We start from the raw sequence: 13,578 nt of genomic DNA on the forward strand, positions 1-13,578 counted from the left end.
AGTGACCCCACTCCTTGGTCTCCTCCCCAAGGAGGCGAGAGAACAGAGAAAAGGACCAATGTATACCAAAAATGCCTGGAGTTACTTCTTATAGTTGTTTTTTTAATGGGTTATTTTCTTTTTAGGTTTTTGCAGGGCAAATGGGGTTAAGTGGCTTGCCCAAAGCCACACAGGTAGGGAATTATTAAGTGTCTGAGGTTGAATTTGAACTCAGGTCCTCCTGACTCCAGGGCTGCTGCTCTATCCACTGCACCACCTAGCCACCCCCCTGGGGTTAATTCTTTGGTTGCAATATTAGTCCTTCATTTTCAAAGAAGACCATGCCATCAGAGGAGGTGATGCCATGACAAGCCCATGAATTGGATTTGAGGGGATGGTGGGGCTGGGCTCACTCACCAGCCTTACTTTCTCCTCCAGAACCATCTGGAGCCAGTGGCCAGATAGGAATCAGGATGACTGGAGATGCCTTGGTTGTAGCAAAGAAGTGGAAAGAGAGGGAAACCATCCATGGGGAAATGGTGAGAAAGAATGAGACATTTTCAGACAAACCTAGAAGACTTAGATGGAGTGCTGCAGACCAAAGCGAGCAGGAGAATCCTGTAGAAACTCATTTATGCAATGAGCTCTGGTCCATCCTCCCATATATGGATGAAGCAAATTACCTCCCTGGGGACAGAGGAGGAGTGCACCCAATGTGCTGAAGAAGACTCACATTCTAGGCTTGACTACATGAGTTCTCCTTTTGCTTTAGAGCCCGGCTCTGGAGTCAGGAGGACCCAAGTTCAAATCTGACCTCAGACACTTCATAATGACCTAGCTGTGTGGCCTTGGGCAAGTCACTTAACCGTACTGTCTAGCCAAAAAAAAACAACCCAACAATAAAAAAGAGAAAGTTCAGAGTGAGTGGAAGCACATCAGGAGGACTTGGAAATCGACACCCTTAGCAGATAGGGTCTGATCTAAAAGGGCAAATTTTAATAATCTGGATTTGCTGTTTCATAGGTAATATTCTGCATTCCACTTTGCATCTGCAAATGCTGATTTTTAGATGTTTGCTAAGTATGGAATTTAAAAATAATTTTTAAAAATGGAACACTCAGGGGCGTCTAGGTGGCCTAGTGGATAAAGCACCAGCCCTGGAGTCAAGAGTACCTGGGTTCAAATCCAGTCTCAGACACTTAATAATTACCTAGCTGTGTGGCCTTGGGCAAGCCACTTAACCCTGTTTGCCTTGCAAAACACTAAAAAAAAAAAGTTAAAAATGGAACAATCACTACTCTCAAGAATTTTGTATTCTTACGTTTTCTTTTCTTTTCTTTTTTTTTGACAAGACAATGGGATGGAGCCAGCAGCTCTTGGGGAAAACCTCTGATTGAAGGAAGGAATGAGATACCCAGTAGAGATAGAAAGAGCTGCCAGGCCAAGGTCACACAACTAGGTAATTATTAAGTGTATGAAACTGGATTTGAACTCAGGTCCTCCTGACTCCAGGGCTGGTGTCTCTATCCACTGTACCACCCAGCTGCCCCAGATTTTACATTCTGATGTGCAACATTCAATATTGGATTGTGGAGAAATGGAAATAATATTAAATTGTTGATAGTTCTGTGCTTTGGCATAATTGGCATAATGTTTTAATGTGACAATATAAAGTAAAGATCACAAAAATTCTTTTATTTCTCTCTCTTGCTCTCTCTGTCTCTCTCTTTCTCTCTCCGTCTCTGTCTGTCTCTGTCTCTTTCTGTTTGACTCTGTCTCTCTCTTCTCTTTCTCTGTATGTCTCTCTCTGTCTCTCTCTCATAATCCCAATGAATAGTATTATCTGTGAAAATGAACAAAAATTTTCATAGCTTTCTTTTTAAATGCCAAAACTGAAACCAATCCATCTATTCATCAATGGCCCATAGTTGAATAAAATTTGGCATATAATCTATATTGAACATTATTTTCTCATAAAAATGACAAATATTGGGACCAGGGCTCCCCAAAACCTTTGGACCCACATTAACTAGGTCAGATTTTGGGAGATGAATCCCAAAGAGTAATTTTCGACTTTTGGGCTGGCAATGCTCTTAATCTAGAATTTGTCTAGGACACTATTCAAATCCAGATTCAATATCACTAATATCCAGGTTTCTAAGAACCTGATTCTTAGGTCGCATTAGACTGTGGACTAGATTTGTGTGTATCTCTGATTCTCTGTTTCTATCTCTATCTCTTGCAGCTGGTTGGCAAAGTGTATTGAGCCTTGGGCCTGGAATCAAAGACCTGATCCAGCCTTAGAATTTAAATTGAGTCTTAAATGTTTTGTGAGACTCTGGGCAAGTCACTTGAACTCTATCTGCCTCAGTTTCCACAGTTGAAAAATGAGACTGAGATTAGCATCTACCTCCCAGGATTTTGTATAAGCTCATTTGACCCTTACAAAAGCCTTTTAGAAACTCTCCCTAGCTCTCACAGCACATGGATTTTGCTATTAAATTATTGTAGCAAGTGTTTGTGTTTCTTTCTTTCTTTTTTTTTTTAGGTTTTTGCAAGGCAAGTAGGGTTAAGTGACTTGCCCAAGGCCACACAGCTAGGTAATTATTAAGTGTCTGAGGATGGATTTGATGTGTTTGTGTTTCCAATTCTATTTTCTTTATTTTATGTTACTTTGCAGAAATAGGTGGGAGAGGGGTGGCCAGGTGGCGCAGTGGATAGAGCACTGGCCCTGGAGTCAGGAGGACCTGAGTTCAAATCTGAACCCAGACACTTAATAATTACCTAGCTGTGTGACCTTGGGCAGGTCACTTAACCCCATTGCCTTGCCAAAAAAACCCTAAAAAAAGAACTAGGTGGGAGTAAAGAGGTAGAAAGGCACATGATTCACAAAAATGGTTATTATTATTATATATAGATTCTATATGGACACATATGATCAATAATTATTTTTTGTTATTGAATACATATATACAATTGGAGTTTAAGGGTTTCTTTTCCCTCAATTTATTTGCTTAGTTTCAGGATATTAAGTTTATACTAAAAATATTTCATTCTGCAAAAAAAGTATTGTTTTATTTTCAAATCAAAATTTGAAAATCAAAATGTTTTATCATATTAAAATTCGTGGTTTAAATATTTTTGAATTTTAAACTTTTAATTAAAACAAATTAAGCCTGTAAAATTAGGCTTTTAGGTCGCCTAGAGGGTTTTATGTATTTAAATAACATTTACAATTATTTTGAAAACTGAGATGGGTGGCGAGGGAAAACGAGGTCCTCACGTTTTGTGCTTTGCTGCTCTGCTTAGCTCTGTCTCTGGAGCCAAGGGCACAGGAACTCTGAACAAACCCCTCTGGCCTCATCTCCTGCAGGGACTGACCAGCCGCCCGGCAGCTCCAGGTGCGGCGGCCACTGCTATGTCCACACCGCCCTCTGGTGGTTGAGTCTGAAATGGCATTGCTGTTTGCTTTCTCTCCATCTTTTTTTTTTCCTTTTTTTTAAAGTTTTTGCAAGGCAATGGGGTGAAGTGGCTTGCCCGAGGCCACACAGCTAGGTCATTAGTAAGTGTTTGAGGCCGCATTTGAACTCAGGTCCTCCTGACTCCAGGCCCAGTGCTCTATCCACTGCGCTACCTAGCCGCCCTCTCTCCATCTTTCTAACCTGTATTCTAAACTGAGGTTTGGAGGGAGATTGGGGTTCTGGGGAGAGGGGCCCGGGCAGGTTTGGGGGACCCAAGGGAGAGCCCTGTCTCTTCTTCATGTTCTAGCATTCCACTTTTGGGGATTCATTTTCCTTTGGATTGAGTTAGCCAGTCATTGACACCTGGGATGGGAATAAATTTGTCAAATCCGCTTGGCTGCTGAAAGCAGTGACAAGGCCACGTGTGAATGGGACTCATCGGTCTTGTTTTCCATTTAACTTTCAATTTAAATTACATTTTTCCTTCCTGAATACAGGGCGCTCTTTACCTCCCCCCCAAAGGTGTGAGTTCTGAACTCTGGGGTCTCGGTTTACTTCTCTGTAACCAAATGATCCCTGAGGTCTGTTCTGGCCTCAGTCCTCTCTATGATCCCGTGGTCTCTTCCTGGGGCTGCCTTTCCCACCTTGCCCTCCAGGGTTCAAGACTAGCCTGGGTCATCTCCCAAATCCCAGTTTTGGGGGCAGCTAGGTGGCACAGTGGATGGAGTCAAGAGGATCTGAGTTCAAGTCCAACCTCAGACACTTAATAATGACCTAGTTGTGTGACCTTGGGCAAGTCACTTAACCCCACTGCCTTACCAAAAAACCCCAAATCCCAGGTTCAAAAGCCATCTTGCTGTGAACAAAGCCAGGAGGGATCAACATCTGCAGTGAGCAACCTGTGGGGGATGGCTGGGGCTGGGAAACAAAGTGAGCGAGTGGACAAAGGCTGACCAGGCATGGGGACACGGTGGCGGGAAGCCTTGTTCAGGGACTCTGTAGGTGGAGTGGAGGCTCCCTGAGATTCGCAGCCAGCCGCTCTTGGGGAAGGAGGGAGTGAGATGCCCGGTAGAGGTAAAGGGCCGCCAGGTGGTGCCATAGTGCAAGGCTGGCTGGCTGGGGGGAGCTTCATGAAGCATCTACCAAGGAAGAAGCGGACTGGGGGCAGGAGTCTGTAGCCCGTGTCTTGGGGGGCTCTGTGTGGAACAGTTACTGGGACTCCTCCTAAAGGCTGACGGAGGCCGAGTGACTGTGCATAGGGAGCGCCCCGGTGGGGGCTCAGAAGGCACAGCGCCACCTCTGAGGTTTGTCCTGCCTTCTGGAAGAAGGCCAAGACCCATCAGGGAGGTGATGCCGTGACATGCAAGAGGATTGGACTGGAGTGGAGGGGGCCGTCACCAAGCCTCCTCCAGAGCCATCTGGGTCCAGTGGCCAGACGTGGATCAGGATGACTGGAGACAGCCCCGGATGCGAGGCCATCAGGGTGAAGTGACTTGCCCAAGGTCACACAAGTAGTGTCTGAAACAGCCTCCTGACTCCAGGGCTGGTGCTCTAGTCACTGCACCACCTAGTTGCTTCCCACTACTACTACCACCACCACCACCACCACCACCACCACCACCACCACCACTACTACTACCACTACTACTACTGCTGCTGCTGCTACTACTGCTATTATTACTACTACTAGTGAGCATTTATAGAGTGCTTTAAGTTTGCAAAGCACTTTTCAGATTTCATCTGAAACACGTGGTGTTCTTATCACCATTTTAGAGACATAGGTCAAATGACTTGTCCAGGGTCACATAGTTGTAAGAAGGCTGGATTTGAACCCACGTCTTCCTGACTCTAGGTCCAAGACTCTACCCACCATGCTGCAGAATTGTCTATTATAATACAATACCAAACCAACCCAGCACAAACCAATACATCTATTCAGCGACCACAGCGTGCCAAGTGTGAGACACGTAAACAAGAAAAGGCCAATCCTTGTCCCTAACAAACTCACAATCAGCAGGGAGAAGTCGTTTGAGTTGCCTCTCTCTCTTCATGGCCCTCACGTGGCATTTTTCTTGGCACCGATACTGGAATGATTTGCCATTTCCAGCTCTTGCTCATTTTATAGATGAGGAAACTGAGGCAAACAGAATGAAATGGCTTGGCCAGACTCTCACAGCTAGGAAGTGACTAAGGCTGGCCTTGAGCTCAGGAAGGTGAGTCTTCCTGACTCCCAGTCTGGAGCTCCGCACCCTGTGGTGCCCCTAGCAGTCCCATGGATAGAAGAGGAGGTACCCAGCAGGCTGACATCAGAGTTGAATCCAAGCACTGGAAAATGAAGAGCTGGCCAGGCTTCCGAGTCCCTTTAAATGGGGGCTTTAGGAGGAGTTGTTTGCTTTGCTCTCCTGCCCTCTAATTAGTTCAGAGTTACTCCCAGAACACTTAGAGTGGGAACCCAACAGCCTCATCCAGTGGACGGATGAAGAAACTGAGGCTCAGACTGGGTTAGTGACTTCCAAGTGAAAATGAACATTGGGAAAGTGGCCCTGAACAGATGGTATATACATATATAATATTTTCTGTTTGTTTGTTTATTTGAGGAAAGGGGAAAGAGAGAGCTGGGGGTGGGAACAAGAGAGTGAGTTTGCTAGGAGGCAAATCTGGGCTTGAGATCAAGAAACATTTTAATGTCCTTGAGTGGAATGGACTGCTTGGCAGTGATAGGGTGAGGGGAAGGGAGAAGACGGCAGTCAGTAGTGAGATCCCTGTCACTGCAGGGCTTCGAGCTAGGTTGGAAAGCTTCTCGTTGGGGATGGTGAGGTGGGAATTCTTGACCAGTGACCATTCTGGGTTCTGAGTTATCACCAACCCTCCCTACTTGCCCCACTCCATTGTTAACTTTAGCCCTCCTGTTTAGCCTTTCCCTTTGGGCTCAGTCCTCTCTCTACCTTCCCTGTATTCCTGAAAAATGGAAACAGCCTCCTTGGAGGCAGCCATGGCCAGGATAAGAAACTGCCCTGTGTGGGAGCTTCCGAGGTTTCCTTTGGGAAGTCTAGGCCATGGTGAAATTCCCAAGGAGAGAAATGGACAGCAGGGCACTCCCTCTACCAGCCTTGCCAACCTTCTCACCTAGGTGGCAGCTGCCATGAGACCCCCACCCCGCCTCCTCCTCCCCCTTGTCTGGGCACCTCCAAAGGCCTGGTGGAAGCCAGATGCACATTCATCTGAACAGAGGTTCCCACCCAAGCTGGCAGGCACCCGCTCCCTCACGGTGACTCACTCCCTGCTGGCTCCTCTCATCCTCTGGGGGAAGAGATGGAAAAGGCCCTGATTGCTCAACATCATCTCACTGAGTCACCCACCAGGTGACCCTCTCCAGTTGAAGTGCCTTTGCTAAAGGTGAGGCTGCAGGAAGGGTCCCCAGAGAGCTTAGAGCACAGGAGGGGTTGAGGGATGGCAAAGACAGGCATCCCCAGTTTTTCCAAATGTCTGCAGAGAGGACACCCAGTCTCCCAGAAATCTGAAGGAAAGAGGAAGGGAAGGCAGCTTGTGTGGGAAGCAAAGATGAGATCATTCGGGAGGGGACACAGTTCCTGGGCCCTGGGGCTGCTCTGGGTGGCTCACAGGCTCCACTTGGAGGCTCACTCCCCATAATTCTTCTAAATCCTTCAAAAGAGTTCAAGCTTCCTCACACTCTCCTCCACCAGCTCTCCTCTCTCAGGATGTAAAAAAGCAGATGGGTGACTTACCTGAGAAAGGTGAGTGAGGCAGCAAGAGGGGGCTGGATCTGGAGCCCCAGAAGCCCAGCTCTGAACCTCACTCCTGGGTGACCTTGAGTAAATCTCTTCTCTTTGGGTCTCAGGTTCCTTATTTTTAAAATGTACTAAACTCGATGATTTGAGTACAAAGTCCACCTCCTGTCACTCACTCCCTGGAGGATCTTGGGAAGTCACTAATACATTCTGGGGCTCAGTTTCTTTGAATTAGAGCAGACAAGAAACCCCTTTGTTGTTGTCCAGTTGTGTCCCACTCTCTGTGATCCCATCCAGGGTCTCCTTGGCAGAGATACTGAAATGGTTTGGTCATTTCTTTCTCCAGCTCATCTGACAGATGAGAAAACTGAGGCCAACAGTGACTTGCCCAGGGCTCAACAATGAGTAAATGCCTGAGGCCAAATTCGAACTCAGGGAGATGAGATTTCCTGACTCCAGACCCCACTATGGCACCCCTAGCTGCCTCTCCAGACAGCCCCCTAACATACTTCTAACATGGATTAGAAATCCTAATTCTGCTTCTTATCACCTGTATGGTCTGAGGCCAGTCCCTTCTCTGGGGTCTCAATTTCCTTTGTAAAATGAGGGGCTTGGATTAGATGACCTCTAAGGGCCCTTCCAGCTCTAAATCCATCCCCCCTTTCCAGGTCACATGTATGGGTAGTGTGTACATACAAACACTGAGCCTCCACACCTCAGAAGACCAGGGGAGTCTTCCTCAGCAAACAGAACAGAAACATGAGCAGCTTTCACATAGGTCTAAAAAGTCATTCCTCCCCCACCCTCATTTTATCAGCTTACCAATGTTTAACCAACTCCACCCACCTTTACCCATGTGTCACATTCCTGTTTCTACAAAACACATTCAGGAGTTCATATGCAAGGTCAAATGTACTGAAATACAGGAAGGGGAGAGACAGAGACAAGAGAGATAGAGAGAGATAGAGATAAAGAGAACCAGGTGAGGGGGGGATCCTTCCTCTAAAGGCACAGAGATGGAGAAAAATCCTCAAAAATACAAGGACAAGGGGAAACAAAAACTTCTAAGGGAAGAGAAGACACCAAATATTTTAAGTCATTTCCTCTATCACTAGATTTCTTTTAGAACCTGTGAATGAAAAGTATGTATGACTGAGCAAGAGACTCCAAAGGGTCAGAGAAGAGAAAATTGACCATTAGTCTAGATTTCTATAGTTCTGTACTACTGAGAATAACTTGGTTTCTAAACATGTGGAAAAAAAGGTTAATACAATGAACAATTTCTGAAAAATATTCCATTTTATAGACTATTCTTCATTTTAAAAATATTATTTATTTACTTTTAGCATCTTTTTTTAAAATTCTAAATTCTCTTCCTCCCTCTCATCTCTGCCCCACCCATGGAGAAGACAAGAAATGTGATATCAATTATTCATGTGAAATCATGCAAAACATTTTCCATATTAGCCATGTTGCAAAAAAAAAGCAAAAAAATAAGAAAGTTAGAAGATTATGCTTCAATCTGCACTTGGATTCTATCAGTTTTCTCTTTAGAGTTGAATAGCATTTTTCATCATGAATCCTTATTATTTGACATAGTTATGTCTTTCACAATTGATCATCTTACAATATTACTGTTACTATGAAGTGTTCTCCTGGTTCTGCTCACTCTCTCTGTATCAGTTCATCTGAGTCTTCCCAGGTTTTTCTGAAACTACTCTTCTCATTTCTTTTTCTTTTTTTTTTTTCTTTTTTTTTTTTTTTTTTTAGGTTTTTGCAAGGCAATGGGGTTAAGTGGCTTGCCCAAGGCCACACAGCTAAATCATTATTAAGTGTCTGAGGTTGGATTTGAACTCAGGTCCTCCTGACTCCAGGGCCAGTGCTCTATCCACTGTGCCACCTAGCTGCCCCCTCTCATTATTTTTTTTTATAATATAATAGTATTCCATCACAGTCATATGCCACAACTTGTTCAGTCATTCTCCAAAGATCCCCTTATTTTCCACTTCTTTGTCCCCACAAAAAGAGCTACTCGAAATATTTTTTATCCATATAGGTCCTTTTCCTTTTTTCTTTGATTTCTTTGGGACACAGTCCTAGATGTGATATTGTTCAGTCAAAGGGTGTGCACAGTTTTATCTTGTAATACACATCTATATTTATAAGATATGTCAAGAGAAGGTTCTGAAAATCAAATAAAAAGGCAAATTTCAGTATTGTCAAATGTTATTAACCACTGAATTCCTTCAATTTTATGAAGTATACTTTAAAGTTCAATTTTTAAAAGTATCTAAATGATATTTTCCTAATCCCTTTGATAGCAAAACCCCATCCCTCTTTATTGACTTTTTTGTTTTTATATCATTTCTGAACATATTTACCTCCCCCCTCTGCTCCCAGAGTCTTATAATAGAGAATAAAATAGGAAGAAAGAAAAAAAGGCTGTTAGCAAAACCCCACATATTTACAATGTCTGATAACTTAACAGTGTTCTACACCCATAGATCCCTACTTCTGCAAAGAAGATAGATACACTTAAAAAAAAAATCTTCTCCGGGGTTCAAGAAGCATTGTGGAAAGACTAGTGTGAACCAACACAAAGTGAAGGAGGAAGAACCAGCAAAAGAATGTACAGAAAGACTGGAAACAAGTTGGAGCTAGAGATTATACTTGGGTTCAAGTGTTGCTTCTTTTTGGTTTTTTGGATGCTATTTTATTTTTATTTTTTTTCAGTTACATGTAAAGATAGTTTTCCACATTCATTTTTGTTAGTTTTTGAGTTTCCCATTTTTCTGCCTTCTCTCCCCCTTCCCCAGGATAGTGAGTAATCTGATATAGATTATATATGAAACAGTCATGTTTATCATATTTCCATATTAGTCATGTTGTGAAAGAAGAATCAGAACTAAAGGGAGAAAAAAATGACAACATAAAAAACATACAACTTTTAAAAAAGTAAAAATAGTCTGTTTTGGTTTGCCTTCAGACTCCATAGTTTTTTCCTTTGGTTGTGGATGACATTTTCTATCCCAAGTCTTTTAGAATTGTCCTTGGTCACTGAACCGCTCAGAGGAGCTCAGTCCATCATAGTCCATCATCAGACAGTGTTGCTGTTAGCATGGACAGTGTTCTCCTGGTTCTGCTCACTTTACTCAGCATCAATTCATTCAAGTCTTCCCAGGCTTTTCTGAAGTCTGATCACTCATTTCTTATCACATTCTCAAGTGTGGCTTCTTTCATATACTGGTTGTATGACTCTAGGTGTATCACTTAATCTTTCTATCTTCTCCAGGCAAGACTCTCATACCTTCAGTTGGTACCCATGGGTGGGTAGGGGAAGTTTCCTCCCTGAGGGAGGGGAGCCTGTCCTATACTCTGCATTGCTGGCATTTTCCTGTTTTTATGCCTACTTCTTGCATTAGTTTATACAAGTTTTCCCATGATGCTTCTTTGCATTTTTCAGACTCATTGCTTCTTACAGTATAGTCACGTTCCTTCACCTTCATGCAACACAGTGTATTCAGCTATTCTCCAATCAACAGGTTCTTGGTTATCACTAAAAGTGATGCTATGGACAAGTTTTTTTTTGCAAGGCAATAGGGTTAAGTGGCTTGCCCAAGGACACACTGCTAGGTCATTATTAAGTGTCTGAGGCCGGATTTGAACTCAGGTACTCCTGACTCCAGGGCCAGTGCTCTATCCACTGTGCCACCTAGTCGCCCCATGCTATGAACAATTTGAGGGATTTCTTTGGGATACACTGACCTCCTTGGGATCTGGATCTGGAAGGGATGTCTGAAAGGATCTAGACATCTGAGTCCCCCATCCCCTTCCTTTTTCTTTTAGCATAGCTCTTTGTTGTTTACTGGAATGTTTACCTATCCATGTAAGGAAACGACTTCTGATCCCCATTTTAGAAGCACTAATCAAGACAAAGTTCTAATTTATTATTGTGATAAAATGACCTGGAACTTGAGTTACCAAATGGTGTTCTTGAAGAGACAACAGACAGTCCAGTTGAAGCTGGGTTCAATGACTGTTATTTGCTGTTCATTAATTTTCAGTTGAATTCACTTCTTTGTTATTCCGAGTGTGGTGTTCTTGGCAATGGAATGGTTTGCTATTACCTTCTCCTGCTCACTTGACAAATGAGGAAACTGAGACAAACAGGGTTAAGTGACTTGCCCAGGATCACACAATAGGTAAGTGTCTGAGTTCAAATTTGAACTCAGGTCTTCCTAACTCCATGGGCTGCTAGGGTGTGCAGAAGATAAAGTGTTGAGGCTGGAGTCAAGGAAGATTTGTCTTTCTGAGTTCAAATCCTGTCTTCAGACACTTATTAGCTGCGTGATCCTGGGCACTTTACCCTGTTTGTCTCAGTTTCCTCATCTGCCAATTAAGCAAAAGAATGAAATAGCTAACCACCCTACTGTCTTTGCCAAGAAAACTCCACATAGGGTCATAAAGAATCAAATGTGACTGAAAATGACTGCCAATCCCCCCCCCCCCCCCCGCCAAACAATCAAATAACCAAAAAAAAAAAAAACCTTCACAGTTTCAGGGCCCTCAGTCTATCCACTCTGCCACCTACCTTCCTTCTGTTTCCGTTTCCAACAGAACATGGTAATGAGAATGCTAATAGGCTAACTTATAGACACTTACTTCCCCCATTCTGATCCTCCCCTTCCCTGTACACCATTATTTCTTTTGTCTGCCATATCACACTGTTGACTTATCTTGAGCTTGCAGGCCACAGAGTTGCCTAGTCATGCCTCTGACATTGTGGACACGTAAAGTTAAATTTGTAGATCCAAATAGAGAATTGTGGAGTTGTGTCTGTAACATTTAGTCTTATTTATTTTGCTCTGTACAGAATTTTTGGAACTTGGCTCTGTTATTCAGAGTATTAGCTGTCTTTCCCAGAACTGAGGCTGTCCTCATGTGATATGTTGCAAATTTTGAACTGGCTCCTGTAATAGATACTTAATGATGATGATGATGATAATGATATTTGCTCTTCCTTCTTGAAGACCATGACAGCACGTGACTTGAATTTAAGGGAGAGGGTGCTGTGCTATGTCACCAGCCTCACTTTCTCCTTCAGAGCATGTGGGCCAGACATGAATCAGGACTCTGGAGATGGTCCTAGATGTGAGGCAATCAGGGTTGTCCAAGGTCACATAGCTATTAAACCTTAAGTGTCTGAGGTTGGATTTGAACTCAGGCCCTCCTGGTTCCAGGGCTGACGTTCTAACCATTGCATCATCTAGTTGTTTTTTGACTGACTGACAGTACTTTACCTTCATTCAAATCATTGGCAAAATATTAAGCTAGCCCAAGATCAAATAGGTTAAGAACAAAGAGCAGATCGCTGAGATCCTCTCGGCAACTTCTCAATTATCCATTAATGCCTATTCCTTGGTTACAGTGATGCAGACGAGTCTGAGGGCAACTTCTCTACTCTTCTCTAGCCCACAGCTCTCCATCTTGGCCAGTGGATAACAGGGAAGACTGTAAAATGTCTGACTCAGGTCTACTGGGTTTAACTCATATCCCTGGCTCTCCTAGTCCAGGGAGCTTGGCAAGAAGGGAAGCAAGGTCCATCTGGCCTGGCCAGTCGTGCTGCTACCTCATGATAAAGACTCTAAATCCTCTTGTTTAGCAGAGAAGTCATCTGGATGCATCTGGAGGGAGCAGAACAGAAGTTGCCAACCCCACCCTACCCTTTCAGGGTGGCTAAGTGAAATTTGGTGATTTGCACGCTAGTGGCTAGGGGTATGTTGGAAGCTCAAATGAACTTACCTGACTCAACCTAACCATCAGATGGGGAGGAAGTTTCAGTAAAGAAGGAACATTGAAGCTGAGAATTCTTGCGGTGTGCTGTGTTTATTTCCCAAAAGAACTATAAACACTCCATTGGGGAAGAAGTCATAAAGCCATGGCGACAGAGAGAAGTAGTAGATCACACCATGATTCAGCAGAGAAGTAGCTCAAAAGTGAATCTGGGGAGAAGATAGCCCTTCAGAGAAAAACCCAGCTCCAAAGGCAGATCCACAGCAGTGCTTCAGGGAAAGAGAGTGGTTAAACAAGGATGAACCCTTGGGAGCGTAAGCTGTCTCCACAAGCATTCCCTTGGGCAATCCATGAGGCAGGGTGCTCCTGTACATATGGTGATGTGTGTATGGGAGTTTTCCTGGTCATTTACTTTATACTGAATGTTAAATAACCATCCTCTACTCTGTCACTTTTGTCTGGTTTACTTTGGTTTATTTGGGGAGATGCATTGGAAATGGGAACTCATGATCTAGTTGGTTCTTGTCCTTTGTTATTGAAGAAGACCAAAATGACACACTATGTTTGAGACAAATTACAAATTGTTCAACCTTGAC

This window comes from Macrotis lagotis, chromosome 5, assembly GCF_037893015.1.
Source record: "Macrotis lagotis isolate mMagLag1 chromosome 5, bilby.v1.9.chrom.fasta, whole genome shotgun sequence".
NCBI lineage: Eukaryota > Metazoa > Chordata > Mammalia > Peramelemorphia > Peramelidae > Macrotis > Macrotis lagotis.